This window comes from Carettochelys insculpta, chromosome 3, assembly GCF_033958435.1.
Source record: "Carettochelys insculpta isolate YL-2023 chromosome 3, ASM3395843v1, whole genome shotgun sequence".
NCBI classification, from domain to species: domain Eukaryota; kingdom Metazoa; phylum Chordata; order Testudines; family Carettochelyidae; genus Carettochelys; species Carettochelys insculpta.
The window spans coordinates 8,088,377-8,102,724 of record NC_134139.1 but is presented as its reverse complement, the minus strand read 5'-3'; positions in this window follow the sequence as shown (position 1 = coordinate 8,102,724).

Here is a 14,348-nt window from a genome sequence, read left to right as displayed (position 1 = left end):
CTATGTCAAGCTGGGACTTAAAAACCTCCAGACATGGAGATTCCACCACCTTTCCAGGCAACGTGCTCCAGTGCTTCACCACCCTCCTAGTGAAGTAGTTTTTCCTAGTATCCAACCTGCTCCTGTCCTTCTGTAACTTCAGACCATTGCCCTTTGTTCTGCTATCTGATACCACTGAGAACAGTTTCTCTCCATCCTTTTTAGAGCTCCCCTTCAAGAAGTCGAAGACTGCTATTAAATCACCCCTCTGTCTTCTCTTCTGTAAACTAAATAAGCCCAAATCTGTCTCTCATAGAATCACAGGGCTGGAAGGGACCTCAGGAGGTCATCTAGTCCAGCCCCCTGCTTCAAGCAGGATCAACCCCTCCAAGTCATCCTTATAGGTCTCGTGCTCCAGCCCTGTAATCATTTTTGTTGCCCTCTGCTGAACCTGCTCCGGCACATCCACATCCTTTCTATACTGGGGAGCCCAAAACTGGATGCAATGCTCCAGATATGGCCCCACCAGTGCCAAATAGAGGGGAACAACAACTTCTCTAGATCTGCGTGAAATGCTCCTCCTAATGCACCCCAATGTGCCATTGGCCTTCTTGGCTACAAGGGCACACTGTTTAATCATATCCAGCCTTTCATCCAGTAAAATCCCTCGGTCCCTTTCCGCTGTACTGCTGCTTAGCCAGTTGGTCCCCAGCCCATAACAATACTTGGGATTCTTCTATCCCAGGTGCAGGACTCTACACTTCTTCTTGTTGAACCTCATCAGATTTCTTTTGGCCCAATCCTCCAATTTATCCAGGTCACTCTGGATCTTATCTCTAGCTTCCAACATATCTACCTCTCCCCCAAGCTTGGTGTCATCCGCTAACTTGCCAAGGGGACAATCCAGTCCTTCATCCCCGTCATTAATAAAGATGTTGAACAACATCAGCCTCGGAACCAAGCCTTGGGGCACTCCACCTGAAACCAACCACCGTCCAGATATTGAGCCATTGACCACTACCCATTGGTCCTGACCGTCAAGCCAGCTTTCTATCCATCTTATAGTCCATGTATTCAATCTATGCTTCCTTAACTTATGGGCAAGAATGTTGTGGGAGACTGTATCAAAAGCTTTACTAAAGTCAAGGTATATCACATCCCCTGACTTCCCCATGTCCACAGAGCCAGTGACCTCATCACAGAAGCTAATCAGATTGGTCACTTGCCTTTGGTGAATCCATGGTGACTACTTTTGAGCAGTTTCCCCTCTTCAAAGTGCTCCAAAATGGATTCCTTGAGGATCCCTTCCATTATTTTCCCAGGTACTGAGGTAAGACTGACTGGTCTATAGTTCCCTGGATTGTCCTTCTTTTTCCTTTTTTAAAGATGGGCACTCCATTTGCCTTTTTCCAATCATACGGCATCTCTCCCAATCTCCCGGAGTCTTCAAAGATAATGGCCAAAGTCTCAGCAATGATGTCTACCAATTCCCTCAGTACCCTTGGGTGCATTAAATCCAGACCCATGGATTGTGTACATCCAATCTTTCTAAGTAGCTCTTAACTTGTTCCTTCCCTGCTGAGGGCTGCCCTCCACCTTCCCATACTACATTGTCTAGCACCGTCGTGTGGGAGCTGTCCTTGCCCATGAAGACTGAGGCAAAAAAAGCATTGAGTACTTCAGCTTGTCTCACATCATCCATCACTAGGTTACCTCTCTCATCCAGTAACAGCCCCACACCTTCCCTGATAACCGTCTTATTGTTAATATGCCTGCAGAACCCTCCATGTTACCCCTCACATCCCTTGCCAGCTGCAGTTCCAATTGCGCCTTTGCTGTCCTGATTACTGCCCAGCATTTTCCAGCCATATATTTATACTCCTCTTTAGTCATCTGTCCAAGTTTCCACTTCTTATACACATCCTTTTTGAGTTTAAGCTGACCAACGATTTCACTGTTAAGCCAAGCTGGTTGCCTGCCATATTTGTGTTTCTTACTATGCAGCAGGATGGTTTGTTCCTGTGCCTTCAATAACACTTCTTTAAAATACTGCCAGTTCTCCTGAACTCTTGTCCCCTTCATCTTTGCTTTCCAGGGGATTCTGCTCATCAGTTCTCTCAGGGAGTCAAAGTCTGCTCATCTGAAATCAAGGCTCTGTATGTTACTGCTCACCTTTCTTCCTTTTGTCAGGATCCTGAAATCTACCATCTCATGACCAGTGCAGCCCAGGTTGCCAGCCACATCTATTTTTCTTGCTAGTTCTTCCGTGTTTGTGAGCAGCAAGTCAAGTTGTCCATGGCCCCGGTCAGTTCCATCAGCACTTGTATCAAGAAGTTATCCCCAGCGTTCCCCAAAAAATTCCTGGATTGTCTGTGTGCTGCTGTATTGGCCTCCCAACAAATGTCTGGATAATCAAAGTTTCCCATGAGAACCAGGGCCTGCGGTCTGGAAGCTTCTCTTAGATGTCTGAAGAAATCCTCATCTCCCTGATCTGGTGGTCTATAGCAGACACTAACTATAACATCATCTTTGTTACTTCCGCCTCTAAGCTTAACCCAAAGACACTCCCTCCTTTTTCTGGAGCTCGGAGCAATCATACTGCTCCCTCACGCAGAGCACGACTCCTCCTCCTTTTCTCTCCTACCTGTCCTTAAACTGTTTATACCCTTCCATGACCGTGCTCCAGTTATGTGAGTCATCCCACCAAGTCTCCATTATCCCAATCACTTCATACTCCTTAGACTGTGCCGGGTCCTCTAGTTCCTCCTGTTTGTTTCCCATCCTTCTTGCATTTGTGTACAAGCGCCTTAGAGAAGTGGCTGGCTGGCCCACTTTCTCCTCTTCTCCTGGAAATCCCCCTTTGTTGTACCCTACTCCTTCCCCACTTACCTCAGGGCTTGTGTCACTGCCCCCTGATGAACCTAGTTTAAAGCCCTCCTCGCTAGGTTTTCAAGCCTGCCCGCAAAGATGCTCTTTCCATTCTTCGTTAGGTGGATCCCATCTCTTCGTAGCAATCCCTGTTCCTGAAACAGAATCCCATGGTCAAAGAAACCAAATCCTTCTCTGCTACACCACCTACGCAACCACACATTTACCCCGGCGATTCGAGGATCCCTGGACACCCCATCCCCTTCTTAAATAAAACGAGCAGTTAAGTTTGGAGGTGCCCTATGAGATAACCTTGCTGACTCTCTCTGGTGTCCTCAGCCCAGTTCTTTGTGATAGGGTGACCACATTGCCCTATGGCAAATATGGGACACCGGCCTCTGGGAATGGGGGGCTGCTGTTCCATGTCAGAGCTCCTCAGCAATGGGGGCAACTGCCCCACAGTGAGGCATCAGGAATGGGGGCTCTGCAGGAATGGGGGCAGTGGAGGATGGGAGCTGCACAACCTCCCAGCAGCGGGGCACCGGGGAATGAAGAGGCTGCCCTGTGGCAGAGCTCACCGACAGCAGGGGCTGCCTCTGTGGGGTGCCAGGGAATGGGACAGCCGCCCAACAGAGGAGCTCCCTGGCAGCGGGGGCTGCCTCCTTGAGAGTGGGTGCCAGGGAGCGGAAGCCCCACAAAACACCAGACAATTTGCCCATTTTCTTTAAAAAGTTGGGATGCCTGTAAGACAGCTTAAATAAGGGACTCTCCTGGGGGGAAAAGGCGGCTTATCACCCTTGGCTGGTGCTACCTAAAATTCTAAGGCTGGTGCAGGATTTTTCTGTGTGTGCTTCAAAGAGACATATAAAACTCACTTGTTAGTTTTCAAAATCTTCCTCATTCAAGTTACCATTGCAGCCTGAGAGCAAGTTTGGAAGAAGTTTCAAGGTTTAAATTAGTGCCTGCGCAAACAGGTCTGGAAGCCTAATTCTACCTAAGAAGTAAAAGATCCTAAGTCAATGTTTAATATGCATATACAGCAGGCCTGCTCCTTGTTACACTTACACTCCTTCAATGGATTTAATTTTGAGCGGAATATGGTGATAGATAGGACAGCATTATCCTCCTAGATTTAGGGCCTGGGTCTGATTTAGCACAATGGATAAATCTAGCTTCAATGCCACACAATCCAATTTATGAGGGTTTCTACAATGTATCCAGGAGACTGGATATATTTTTTTTCATATATTTCACCTCTAATTAGTATAAATCCATAAACTCAGAGTAGGCAGGAAACCATATTTCTCTCCCAGGAGAAATCTGAGGTTTCAAAAATGGTTCCCATCGCACAACAGGATGAAAAGTTGAAATTTTGAAAATTTTCACAAAGTCGACAAACACAAATTTTGGTTCAGAGCCTGTGAAGGTTTTGAACATTTTGAAATCTTTCGATAAAATTCAGCCACTTTTTTCCTTTCTTTTTTAACCTGCCTTTAGTATAAATTCTGTGTCTTTTCTAAATGATGCCAAGTATCAGAGCGGGAGCCGAGTTAGTCTGTATCTTCAGAAACAACAAGAAGTCCCGTGGCACCTTATAGACGAACAGATATTTTGGAGCATAAGCTTTCATGGGCAAAGACCCGCTTCATCATCTTTGACCGTTTCAGTTTTGACGAATCAGCTTTTTTCAGGGGGAGAAATGTTTTGTTAAAAAATTCCCAACCTGCTCTAAGACTGGACTGTCCTCTGCATGGGGAAAGCGGGGCTATAAATAGGAAACTCAGCAAGTTTTCACTGCATGATTTCATCAGACGGTGGGAGTTCCCGATCAATGGGAGTGTGGAGTCAGTGCTCTGGGCAGGGGCAACACACAGAGCTGTGTGGCCTCCTCACATAGGGGCTGGAACTGCTGGCTGCTTCTGGGGCACAGTGGGGTTTGCAGTGTCAGAAGAGGCAGCACAAACCCCACCAGTTAGCACCCCCCACCAGCCCCCTCGTTGCTTTTGGAGCTTAACATTCTGCAACCCAGTATTGGGTCACAACCTGGACTTTGACCCCCACTGCTCTAGATCAGTGTTTCTCAGTGACTGGGCCATGGACTGGTGCCAGACTCTGAGATCCCCCTGGCACAGCTTAGGAAGGCAGCAAGCCAGTCCCCGGCACCGAAAAGCTGGAGAAACACTGCTTCAGAGGAGCCACGGGCAAGCTTGTGTTGGCTGAGATGGACATAGACGATGCTCAAAAGCCAGCGTTCGCCAGCCGTGATATCTGGCTCCTTCCTCTGGAAGAAGCAGAGTGGACAGTTTGGCCCATAAGCTTTAATATCTAGGGGCAGAAGCTAGGCTGAAGAAGCCATTCTCCTGTTTGCCAAGCTGTGGGGAGCCCGGCGTAAAAGGGTCGCCTCCCTTCCTGCCCACAAATCTTGGTACTGAGAGCTTTGCAGACCACTGGTGCAATCTGAATTCCCTGCATAGGTGCTGGTGATAGTCAGAATGAACAGTGTCGCTCATATGTTTTTTTTCACGTTTAATAGCCATTCCTCTGTAGGGTCCCATGCCCAGCCTTATTATTTACAATTATGACACGTACTGACGAGCCTTTGTGCAATTATATGCTGCTTAGGAGTACCAATTAAATGTATGAGTGTTGTTACCCGTCATAATTGCATGCATCATGGCTGAAACTGTGCATCAGTCCTATAAGGACCATCCACCCATTCTGCCTGTAGACTAGGCTAGAGGCCTCATTCAAGGTCAAAACCCTGCCAAATGCAAAGGAAGCAAGGCCTGCCCCAAAGAGCTCACAATCTAAAGGGGTGAGGCAGATGAATGGTGAGGGACTAGCCCAGAAGCACAGCAGGTCAGTGACAGGGCATCCTGCGTCTTGGGCTTTTTGCTCACTAGAAACACTGCGGAAGTCTCCTGTCACCGGAGTTCATCCACCTTCCAGAGAGGCAGCACGAGGGCAATGGAAGAATTCTTCCACTGAACGCTGTCTGCACTGGGGACTGAGTTGGTTTAACTACATCACTCGAGGGGGTGGGCTTTTAACTCTTCTGAGCAACGTAGCTGGGTCAATCTGTCTCCTGTAGACCTGGCCTCAGTCCGATGGCCTCCTAGCCCTGCCTTTCAAAGAAATGAAGCCATTGTAATGTCAGTGAATCAGAGTCTCCTGCCAGGCCAGGTCCTTTCATGGATCAACCACTCGGGCAACAAGAATGATTCAAGGTCTAAAGAACATGAGCTAAGAGGGAGTACTGAAAGAACGGGGCTTGTTTAGTTTGGAAAAAAGAAGACTGAGAAGGGACATTATAATGTTTTTTAAGTCCAGGTTGAACCCCTCTCGTCCGGCACCCTCATGACCTGAATGGTGCTGGGTGAGAGAATTTTCCAGACAACAGGACGTCAATATTTTCTAGCACATTATCAACACTTTCACGGCTTACTGGGCTTTTAGAAGACATTTTGGGGTAAATTACAGCTAAATAACAGCAGAGAACGCTGAGAGCCAGGACTGGTGGCTGGAAACAAACTTTATGGAACCACAGGAAACTTGGCCACACCCAGGATAAGTGGTGTTCTGGCTAACTGAAATCATGCAAGATTATGGAGTTTGCCAAATGAGAGAGTTCTGGATTAGAGAGGTTCAACCTGTGCCTAAAAGAAAGTTACAAGGAGGAGGGAGAAAAATTGTTCTCCATGGCCTCTGAGGATAGGACAAGAAGCAAGAGGCTTAAATTGAAGCAAGGGAGGTTTAGGCTGGACATTAGGGAACAGTTCCTGTCAGGGTGGTTAAACACTGGAATAAATTGCCGAGGGAAATTGTGGAATCTCCATCACTGGAGATATTTAAGAGCAGGTTAGACAGACACCTATCAGGGATGGTCTAGATGGTCCTTAGTCCTGCTATGAGGACAGGGCACTGGACTCAATGGCCTGACAGGGTCCCTTCCTGCTCTATTGTTCTATGATTCTGTGATTCGATGGGCATGTATGATTGCTTCCCTGAAGCAGCTCCTTCTAGAGCGACAGATTGCAACAGACCAAGGTGCTGCCAGCGTGGGAGAAGCACCCAAATATCAGCACTGGTCACAGATGATCAGTGGGGTCCTTCTCTGCTTTTCCCTAGGTCAAATCTTGAGAGACTCTGAATCCCTGCTACCGATGTTCCCGCGACTCGTTTCCATCCATGTGCAGAACACATTTCAAATCTGCACCCCCGGTAGAAACAAAACTGTCACGTTGCCCCTCACCGCTCGTTCTAGGTGCCCCATCCCTTCGTAATCCCTTTGCTCTGCCCCTTGTGACAAGCAATCAATGTGCTGTGAGCCTTTTGCAGTAGGGAGCTTGGAAGTACGCCACCTGCTAGAGGGGCCTGGGAATATCTTCCCCGGGAAACACCCTCCCTCTTGTGCCTTCCCATCGGCAAAGAACTCTGTCCCATCAGAAGCATCGTTACCAGCCAGGGATAAAATCGCCGCTAGAGAGGTTGGTGTCAAGATCTGGGGTATTGGGGGTTGGGGGCAGGGCGAGGAGTATCTTTGAGGTGAAAGCAGCTGGCTTTTCACTGCCTTACTTCCTACACTTGTACTCGTGTATTGCTGGGCTCCATCCTGCCACAAAAGGCAACGGCAAACAGACCCAGCCAGCAGATTCCCCTAGTGTATGGCAGTCCCCAGCTGGCATGGCTGCAGCCCCGGCACAAATAACTCCTTGCCACCCTATAGGACAGGAGTGACCAGCACTGAGCAAACCAGAGCCTCATCCAAAGCCCACTGATGCCAGTAAGTGACTCCACCGGACGTTTGCAGATTCCAAGGCGAGGGTGGCCCATTGCACAGCACAGGCTGGAGAATGCCTCCAGGATAATCCCCTAGAGCAGATCACCTAGGACGTCCCAGACTGATTTAAAAATCATCAGTAATGGGGACTTCACCAGGACCCTGGGAGAACTGTTCTGATGGTTAGTTACCCCCCCCCGATTCAGCACCTCCAGCCTATGAGGATAAGGCAAATTTTCTTCTTCTCTTCACTCAACGCTCTCCAGCTGAGCAACACCATCTTTAATTGTGGGCACCAGAACTGGACACAATACTCCAGCTGCGGTCTCATGCATGCATCAGATCAAGGGCTTAGAAACTGGCGGGGCTCAGTAAATACACTTGTGACTAAATGTGAGGTTAAACCTTCAGGCAGGCCCCCGAATGAGCTAAGGATCATGAATGACACACAGCTCAAATCAGTGCCGTAGCCAGGGTTTCCTCTTATTTTTTGCATCCATGGGCAGAATAAACTTTGCTATGTGCACCCAGGCATTGTGGATGTGCACCACCAATCAAAAACATGCTGACTGCTGTGGGTGGTTGTGCACGCTCTACTAATCAGCTGGGTGGCACATGAATCTCCCCTAGATGGCCGCCTAAGGGCTCAGCCTACAGGGAGCACAGGCCGTCGCCTCTACTGCTGTCTAGCATGAGACAAAATTGGTAGTGCAAAGGTGTATAACTGGGTTAGCTCCTGGTAGCATTTACAGTCTGAGCCCAAAGAGAGAAAAGGCCATTTTGATAATAAGTAGCTGAAGGCTACATCCATAAATGTTCTATAATTACCATTTGTTTTACAGGAGCTGCTAGTGATAAGGCTCTATTGCAGAAGGTGTCGTAAAGGCATACTGTGAGAGAGAGTCCCTCCCTGCTGATTGTAGTCTAGCTGATTGTAGTCTAGCTGTTCAGGATAGTCAAAACCAAAGTAGATTGTGAAGAACTTCAAAAAGATCTCAGCAAACTGAGTGATTGGGCAGCAAAATGGCAAATGAAGTTTAATGTGGGTAAGTGCGAGGTAATGCACATTGGGAAAAATAACTCCAATTATACTTACAATATGATGGGGGCAAATTTAGCTACAACAGATCAGGAAAGGGATCTTGGAATTATAGTGGATAGTTCTCTGAAAACATCCACGCAGTGTGCAGCAGCAGTCAGTAAAGCAAATAGGATGTTAGGAATTATTAAAAAAGGGATAGAGAATAAGATGAAGAATATCATACTTCCCCTACATAAAACTATGGTACGCCCACATCTTGAGTACTGCATGCAGATGTGGTCTCCTCACCTCACAAAAAATATACTGGCATTAGAAAAAGTTCAGAAAAGGGCAACTAAAACGATTAAGGGTTTGGAAAGGGTCCCATATGAGGAGAGGCTAGAGAGACTGGGACTTTTCAGTCTAGAAAAGAGGAGACTGAGGGGCGATATGATAGAGGGATATAAAATCATGAACAGTGTGGAGAAAGTGAATATTGGAAAGTTATTTACCTGTTCCCATAATATAAGAACTAGAGGACACCAAATGAAATTAATGGGTGGTAGGTTCAAAACTAATAAAATAAAATTTTTCTTCACACAGCACACAGTCAACCTGTGGAACTCCTTGCCGGAGGAGGCTGTGAAGGTCAGCACTCTAACAGAGTTTAAAAAAGAGCTTGATAAATTTTTGGAGGTTAGGTCCATAAATCGCTATTAGCCAAGGGTAAAGTATGCTGCCCCTAGCCTTTAGTCAAAGGCTGGAGACAGATGGCAGGAGACAAATCGCTTGATCATTGTCTTCGGTTCACCTCCTCTGGGGCATCTGGCACTGGCCACTGTCGGCAGACAGGATACTGGGCTGGATGGACCTTTGGTCTGACCCAGTAGGGCCGTTCTTATGTCTAAACAGATGGGGGAGAAGGAAGATAGTATCTACCAGTCAGAGCCCCATGGAAGGTCAGAGGCAGAGGTAAGAATTGAAGGTAGTTGTATCCTAAACCCAAGGGACCAACGTTCCTCCTAATTTTTTCCATCCATGGGTAGGATAAATTTTGCTATGTGCACCAACGCAAATCTGAATGTGCACCACCAGTAGAAACACATGCTGCCAGCTGTGGGCTCTGTGACCGCTCTGCAAATCAGCTGGGCAGCATTTGAATCTCCCCTGGGTGACGGTCCAAGTGCTCAGCTTATAGGAACACTGGCCAAGACCACCTTTTCTCTTGCTTTCCCGCCAAAGAACTCTTCATCGGTTGCTATTCTGATCCACCACACAAAGTGCTGACGTCTCCTGGGCATTGAAGGTGGAGTAAATGCCGATTCGTTACCAAACCACTGATGATACTGAGATACAGGGTGGGAGACTGCGCTACTGGTCCTTTCTTGGTTTTTCAGTTATCCTCCCCTCTCATCCCAGCTAGCCCATACAACTGCTTGAGGCTGAGCACACAAAGGGTTGGGGAGACGGCAAATTTAATATTTTAGTAGAATCGAGGTCAAGATTTCAGGGACTCGCTTCAGGAAGAAATATAATTTTAAAATCTTGTGGAACTTTTGGGGGCTAAATCCTTGGTTGATGTAAATCCTCAGTGGCGTTATGCTGGTTTACACCTATGGAGGAGCTGGCCAGATGTCTTTCCCCGAGCACAGTGGTTCCCAATGTGGGATCCGCAGATCCTTGGGGGTCCACCAGGGCATATCAGGGGATCCATGAGAAAAAAACAACAGATCAATCAACACAATCACAGAAAAGACGTTTTAAGTCCATTGCAAAGTTACAATCAATTCATTTTTAAATTAAATATCTTCCAATAACGTTATTAAGGGCTGTCTGAAAATCCACGTGGTGGTTTCCTTTTTCATTTTATGAAGTGTACGTAGCAGCTAGAGCTGCCTTTGATGGGGGTCCATGAATGGTTTGGGGGGTGATTGGGGGTCCATTAAAAGTTTTGGGTGCTTGGGGGCCCACAAATGGTTTGGATGAGTGATTGGGGGCGTGTGAACCATTTGGAGATGATCAGAGGTCCACAAACAGCTTCGGGGGGTAATTGAGGGTCCATGAACAGTTAGGGGGTAACAAAGGGTCTGTGAATGGTTTTGGGGGGTGATTGTGGGGCTGTGAATGGTTTGGGGTTGATTGGGGGTTCATGAGCAGTTGGGGTGATTAGGGGCCCATGAACAGTTTTGGGGTGATTGGGGATCCATGAATGGTTGGGGCATGATGGGGGGCCTGTGATCAGTTTGGGATTGATCAGGGAGCCACAAATAGTTTTGGGGGGTGATTGGGGATGCACAAACCATTTGGGTGTTATTGGAGGTCTATGAACAGTTTGGGCGATGATTGGACGTCCATGAACGGTCTGGGGGCTGATGAGGGGCTCCGCAGATGGTTGGGGGGTGGTTTGCAGTCTGCACTCGTGAAAAAGTTGGGAGCCGCTGCCCTAGCGCACAGCAAACAAGCCCAGCTATTGACACGGGGGCTGTCAAAGGTCAGTGGGTCTCGCTGGTTGCCTGGCACTTCTTGGCACAAGGCAGAGGAGAATGAGGGACTGTTTCATGCACACAGATGTGATGAAAGAAGTGAAAAAAAAATACTAATATGCTAAAATATGCTAATCGAGAGCACTTTCTGCTAATTATGGTAATGCCTCTTCTGCAGGGCGTCCCAAAATAGTCGCTCTGTTCTCTGCGCCTGCAAGAGACTCCAGGGCTTTCGTGTTTGTCCTGGATACGGCAGCCAGGCTGGGTGCCAGGGCTTGGCAGGCCTGGGCCAGCTCTCCCCGCCTCCCTCACCCCCAGGACACACACACAAAAAAGGCTCTGGTCTCAATACACTGATTAATGCCTCAGCCAAAAGGGACCCCAAGAACCTCATGTGAAGAGGCTGTAGTGTCCAGGCCCAATCCTAAACAGCCAAGGAGTTTGCTGGGCCCAAGGCGGCACATCAACAGTGGAGCCTGGCCAGTGGGTGGAGCCTAAGGTGGCACACTAACAATGGGGTCTGGCCAGTGGGCGGGGCCTAAGGTGGCACACTGACAATGGGGTCTGGCCAGTGGGCGGGGCCTACAGCAGCACACTGTAGTGGACGTGGCATAAGGTGGCTCTTTGACATTGGGTCTTGGCCCGCAGACAGGAGCCCCGTGGGTGGGCGTGGCCCCAGCCAGCACACTGACAGCAGAGCCTGGCGAGCACAGCCAGAGCTGTGCCACCCTGGCAGGGCCCAAGGCAGCACGCGAACATCAGGGCGCAGCTGGTTGGAATGTGGAGCCCTGAAAGTGTAGGACCCCGGGCAACTACCTTTCTCACCTGGCCCTAGGGCTGGACTGGATGATAAAGAGAGGGTGGAGCAAAAAGCAGCTCTTATATTTGCCCACTGGCGTGGAATGAAGGTGGGTCGAGTTCAATTCCTGCTCCTGCAATAAGACCCCTGCGTGCCTCACTTCCCCACCTGTGATATGGGCATGGCACTTTGGTTTGGACTGAAAGCAATTTGAAAGTGTGGGCTGCCTCGTACTTTGTACCCTGCCTAGACCTCCTAGGGGCCACAGTCATGCAAGTATTAACCCAATGCCTCACCATACACATCCAGTGCAGAGCAGCATCCACATCTCCCTTTAACGTTAGTGGATCGGAAGCGGCTAAATCCTTCTGCCCTGAGCACTCCCCCAGTTTTGCAAAATAATAATTATGGCTGGTAACCAGGCCCCTGAGGCCTCACCCCTGCTCCACCTCTTCCCCTGCAAGGTCCTGTCCCCTTCTCGCCTTTTCTTGCTGGATAAAAAAATCCTGGACATCCGGGCTTGTCCAATGGCAGCCCAACATACAAGCCAAAACCTGGACTGCCTGGATGAAACTGGACAGGTGGCCACCCCAGCCTAGTGCCTTTCCCCTATAGGCATTTGTCTACAAATTGATTTCCAAACCATGGGGCCCAGTCTATGCTCAGCTGTGCCGGTGCAGCCTGCTGACAGCACAGATGTAAGGAGACCCCCGGGGCACAAGGCATCTCTTCACTCAACACTGCAGGGCTGTTTCCCCTGCGCACAGTCAGAAAAAATCCGATGTTCAGGTCTCCTCCTGACTTTGCTTAACAAAAATGTCCCAATAGCTGTCTTAGCAACACGCTGTCAAGGCCTCTGATTTCCACCTCATTCATAAGGCAACGCTGGCAGCATGGTAGGACTTCAGCCCTCCACTGAACCACCACCCCCCTGTCCTCTTCTTGCAATGGCTCAAGCACATGGCCATTGGCCTCTCCTTGTCAGTTGCCTCTTATCTCTGTTTCCTGTGTTCTTTCATGGTCTTTATCTCCTGGAAAAGCAACAAGGCGTCCGATGACACCTTAGAGACTAACCATTGTATTACGGCATACGCTTTCGCAAGTTGCAGCCAGCGTCCCTGTAAGATGAGCGCTTGGGTAGCCGCCCAGCAGAGATTCAAGTGCCACCCGGCTGATTTGCACAGCACCCACAGCATTCACAGCTGGCAGCCTGTGTTTCTATGGTGGTGCACATCAGTGCACATAACAAAATTTATTCCACCCACAGGTGGAAAAAAATTGGAGGGCTCCCTGGTTGTAACTCACAAAAGCTTATGCCAAAATAAAGCTATTAGTCTTTAAGGTGCCACTGGTATCCTTGCTGGTTTTGCTGAAACAGCCTGACGTGGCTTCCTCCGAAATGTACCTCCTGGGGCGCTCTGGGCACGTCCGTGCTAAGCCTCTGGCTGCTTCTCCCCAGTTACATTTCCCTGCTGGCAGCGTACAGCACCCTGGCTTGCTCGTGCTAATTACTTCTGGCACGTGCGTTCCTATTAGCTTGGAGGTTACTTAAATAGCAGCCAGACCCAAAAGGCTCCGCACTGAAATCATTGCCAGCAGAGAGAACTGCTGCTGTAACAGCTCCACAGGAGCAGCAACTGGATGCCCTGGGGTAAACCAGGTTAGCTCTGGTGGAGCAACAAAGAAACTAACTGACTTACACCCAGAGGGTAAGATCTGGCCCATTGCCTCGAGGATGCTGCAGGGAAAACTGCATCCTGTGGAAGGCTCCAACACTTGATGCTGTCCCTTTAAGAAACACCTTTGCTGGGGGTGGGGGCACAGTCACAAGACAAGGTTGTTCTTCTCCCTTTGTGGTGCACAGCTTGTTCAGCCCACATAACATTCTGGTTTAACTTAAGGCCAATGTCCCAGGGCACAAGTCTCATTGGGCCCCTACTGGGCCTACAGGAATCTTTTTCCCTGCCCTTTTGGCACATGTGACCGCTACGTCCCAGCGGCTGCCCCAAGACAGTAACTCGTATGATTAAATCTGTGTTTGATTCTTCACTTTCTGGCAAATAAATCCTACCAAGTGTTTCTTGAGCCTCTCCATTATCAGGCAATTCCCCTGGAGAGTGATATTCTCCCATCGCTGGGCAGCACGTCACATATAGCTCAGTGCCCAGCAGGAAATACTTTTTCCATGTGATGCACAATTAGCCTATGGAACTCACTGCCACAAGATATCATTGAAACCAAGACCAAAGTTGGGGCCAGGAAAGGAAGTGGAAAGACAGGGTCAACTAGTGGATAGAGCAGTGGGCTGAAACTTAGGAGAGCTGGCCTGCTAGATGACTTTGGGCATGTCACTACCTCGCCCCGTGCCTCAGTTTCCCCCATAAAATGGTGATGATATTACTGGCTTCTTTTGTGAAA